This window comes from Pipistrellus kuhlii, unplaced genomic scaffold (assembly GCF_014108245.1).
Source record: "Pipistrellus kuhlii isolate mPipKuh1 unplaced genomic scaffold, mPipKuh1.p scaffold_m20_p_5, whole genome shotgun sequence".
Lineage (NCBI taxonomy): Eukaryota > Metazoa > Chordata > Mammalia > Chiroptera > Vespertilionidae > Pipistrellus > Pipistrellus kuhlii.
In genome coordinates, this window is record NW_023425551.1 from 33092776 (window position 1) to 33096992 (window position 4217).

The 4217-nt window shown below is 50.4% G+C and overlaps 1 long non-coding RNA gene across 2 annotated transcripts; it reads left to right on the forward strand.

The window, feature by feature from the left end:
- The first annotated feature begins 227 nt into the window (after positions 1-227).
- On the forward strand, positions 228-3888 carry LOC123651352. 2 transcript variants are annotated; one of them, XR_006739999.1, is made up of 4 exons: positions 228-362; positions 2215-2290; positions 2921-3052; positions 3660-3888. It is a non-coding gene; the product is annotated as an uncharacterized LOC123651352 (long non-coding RNA). The 2 variants fall into 2 exon arrangements; XR_006740000.1 differs by having other exon boundaries at positions 2921-3888.
- Positions 3889-4217: the final 329 nt, after the last annotated feature.

Genomic DNA, 4217 nt, shown 5'->3' on the forward strand with positions numbered 1-4217 from the left:
AGCTGAAGGCTGGGGAAGGGAGGCCCAGGTCAGCAGCTGGAAGGCCCCGATTGGACCTGATTGCTGGCCAGGTGTAGGGACCCTACTTGTGCACGAATTTCATGCACTGGGCCTCTAGTACAGTATAAGTCACATGGGAGGCATTATTTTCATAATTTTTATTGTAGTACAGAGGCAGCCAAATCAGTATTTAAGGTGGATTTTTACTTTCTGTTTCTTCTATTGGAACAATGCCATTAAAAATGAATACTGCCGTGCAAAAATAGACATGACTCATGAACCATATGTTCTTTGGAACCTTTATCTGTCGCTCTCTTCAATAATCTCATGAAGGAAGTGAACCGAAGGAGGAAAAAGTCAAGGTAAGAGTGAGAGAAGACAGAAAGTGACTCTAAGAAGTACCCACCTAATTTCTAGAAAGCTTATCAGCAAAGAGACTGACCAAATCGTTCAGTGTGCTTTAAAGCATCTGCACTATTGGCCTGTGCTTTGTAATCTATTCCTGTATTTCCCTTCTACTGAATTTCTGTTCTCTTAGAAGTCTCTGAGTAAGAAGTGTGTGCTGGAAGCTTTGTTCTGGGTGGGAGAAAATGATCTCTTGAAAAACAAGGCCACCTCCTTCTGGGCCTTGACGCTCCAGCGTCATTTATGGAGTGACCCAGTCAGGCTGTAAATGACCAGGGACATTCCAGAGTTCATGACTGTTGTGTAAGACAGCACTTGGAGGGTGGCTGCAGGCATGAGGCACCACCCTCCACAGTGACTTGCAGAAGAGCCACGCCCCCTGGAATGTGGCTTCCAGCAAGGAGGGCCTCCCCCCGCTCCTCTCTGTCCCCACACCAGGCGCTGGGGGCGGGAACTGGACGGACTGGAGGGACAGCTCTATTTTCAGGGAATGACGAGTTGCCTGCGCTCAGTGGCTGAGAGTACTTACCTGCCTGCTGGAGTGACCAGTGGGAGGAAGTGTCGCGGAGCAACCGAATCCAAACAGCCAGCCACCAGACATGATTGCCACCCAGGCTCCATTAGAAAATTGGAGGTGAAGGGCCTTCTCCTCCCATAGTCCTGCCGTCAGCAGGTTGCTGGAGAGGACATTCCATCCCACTGAGGGAGAGGAGACAAGATGGCAGCTCTAAATTACATGTGCCATAGGCCAGCAGGCTTGTAAACATCCCAGCAGTTGATTGTTATTTTCATTCCTGACTGGTTCGGCGGTGCAAATAACAACGCCATAAACTGCTGGAGCCCAGCTGGAGTGCTGAGGACAGGCATTTGTCAACGGGATCAGAGCAAGTGATGAATATTCATGGCAGAGTGAATCTGCTCCCCAATAGGTAGGCTAATGCGTGAACTGGAAACGGGTCTCAGTGTGGAAATCAAGGGTATAGGTTTAACCCAGGAAAAGTACTGAGTTAGTGGCGCGATCAGGAAATGGCACTACACGGAGGCTCAGTGTCCATCAGTGGGCACTGAGCTCAGCTCTGCAAGGTGAAAACATTCGAGAGATCTGGGGCACACGGTGTGCACAGAGTTCATGCTGCTGAACACAGTAGCAAACACTTAACGCTTAAAAATGGTCAAGATATGGTAGAGTTTGTTCTTGTTCAAATCAGAGTTAAATAAAAGAACAGAAATTGAGAGACTGCCAAAAGCAGCTCAAATCAAACGTGTGGCTGCACCCCCACTCCCCGCGCCCTTCTGACCCATGGGAACAGGTGCGAAGGAGTCAGGTATACGCTGGTCTCAGGCTACACAGAGGTAACTGTGGCCACTCCTCGGGCTTCCCAGAAACACAGAGCTCTTGAACTAACTGTTCCTTCCTGTGTCTGATGATCTCGTCCCCCACCGCCCCGAAACGATCAGGAGCACCAAAGGACAGGCTTTGCTGCTCTGACGATGGGAGAGTCTGGCCAGGGTGGGTGCCCTGTCTAGGCCAGGGAGGAAACCATACCGATCTCTCCTCTCCCCTCTCCCACCACCCCCCTGCCGGGCCCCCAACACCTTCTACCCCCACAGGCACCATTGAAAGGGACTTTCCCTCTCTAACCACCAGGGTCTCCAGTGGTGAGCAAAGACGGTGACAAAAGACATGATGTGGTTTCTGCTCAGCTAGAAGCACAGGAAAAACTTTCAAACAGCCCTTAGAAGGGAGAAGAACCCAACGCGGAAGGAAGTCTGTGCACCCTTAGTCTTTTGTCTTTTTTTGTCTTGCAGAAACATATGCCTCTTTTTTTGAAGAAGCCCAAAAGTGCCATGGAGGGTGGTCCAAGCCTTTGCTCACTTCCCTGAGGTAGAACAAGTTTTGGAGCTGGATTTGAAGCACTGCTCTCCCTTCAGAGTAATACAGCTTAGTTTTAAAATGTTGCTTTCTTTTTTGTCTGTTTTCAGCCAAAGGCATATAATTCTTGGGCATATAATTCTTCAGGCTATCTATAGATGAACAATAATATATGACGCAATTACGATGAAGCTGGAGGGGAGATTGAAACAGCTGTAACCTATCTGAGATGGGCTGAATGGTTTGATTCAGATAATGTACGTTTCAGTCTGGAATCCACGTGTAGGTCAAAACTGGAGAAGACAAAAAACTATCAATGTGAAGCGGCCCGACTATAAATCTTGCAGTGTTTCTGTGGGTTGCAAAAGCTGTAGAGCAGGTGGGCATGCTGAAGGCCTGCAGATAACTCCACAGGAATCGTGCCTTTCGGGATGACATTGCCTGGGAACAAAAGGGTAGAGCAGGCTGCTCTTTCTCAACTTTCATCTCTGCCTCTCAGAACACTGGTTAGCTATATATGGGCAATATTTAAAACAGAGAACATACCTTCTTTAACTCCGAAGTAGCAAAGCTTTTTTTTTTTTTTTTAAGTGTACTTGAAGCAGAAACTATGTCCATTTACACGTGTCCTCTCCTTTGTAGGAAACACAGACCCTCCATGCTTTAAAGTGGAATGAAGCTAAAGCCACTTTATCTAAAAGAGCATCTGAATTTTTGCCGTTGCCCAACGCCTTCTATCTGAGGATCGCCGTGCCCTTCAGCGGCAGCTGCCAGGTCTCCGAGGCATGCTCTGACAGGGCAGGGTTATCTCTGTGCCTCAGTTTCCTTTCTGGGACGCTGCTGACCTGCGGCTGACACAGAGCTACTAAAGTCTGACACCCACGCTTTTGTTAATGCACAGGAATGGTTGATCTGGCACTTTGAGGGCGACTGGCCACCCCCAGGGCGATGAACATTTTTCAGCAAAGGGTCATCTGGAAGCAGCTCAGCTCCAGAGACCTGACAGGGGTGTGGAGTTCTGAGTGGGACAGACTCCCAGTAAAAGGGTTCTAGTGGCCACAGTTCTCCAAGACTCTGTCTGCTCCTTGCTTTCTCAAAATGTCTGCAGAGCTAGTTAAGAGTCGCGCTCCTGACAGCAAAGACAGTAATTTAATGCTATGAGACACTGCTGTTTTGGCAAGCCTGCCTGAAATACAAACATCAGCGCCTGGCATGGGCCCTGCCCAGCTCAGCAATAGCAGCAGCATTGTCTAACCTGCTCATGTAGGAAGCAAGGCAGGGAGCTGGGCTTCGGCTCCCGGGTCCAGCCGCAGCTCAGCGAGTGGCTCGGGCATCTGGGCCTGTCTCCTGACCTCCCGTGCTTTCCTATTCCCATTGCCAGGATGGAGATACTCAAAGCCTGGCTACCTACCTCCTTCAGGAAAGAACAACTCAAGGAGGAGAGCACATCGCCCTAACCCTTCCACCAGCACCAGGCCGGGGGACCCTTTGCAGCAACAGCCAGAGCAGATGCCAGGATCTGTTTTGAGGAAAATCTCAGCCCATTAGCCAGATGTACAAAACCAAGCGGTTGTACCCTGGTTATTAAAAATGAAACAGATTCATTAAAATGGAACCTCTTTCTTTGATTGTACAGCCAGCTGTATGCCCGGGGGCGAGCTGCTTCATGGGTCACTTGGGTCAAAGGCTCCCCTGTGGGCCACCTGCCCCCCGCCGAGTCTGCCGGAGACAGGGGTGGGCGCGGGGAGGGCGAGCGCTGATCGACCAAGCTGTCCCAGGACGGTGACCTGGCGATCTGGAACCACCCACTCGCCGCCGCCTTCCTGTGGAAGCGGACAGTCAGACGTTAGCTGAGGGCCTGCAGTTCCGACACAGGAGTGGGTTCCCTGCTTGGGATGGGATGGGGAGCTACCCTGCGGCTTTGGAAACAGCTGGGCCA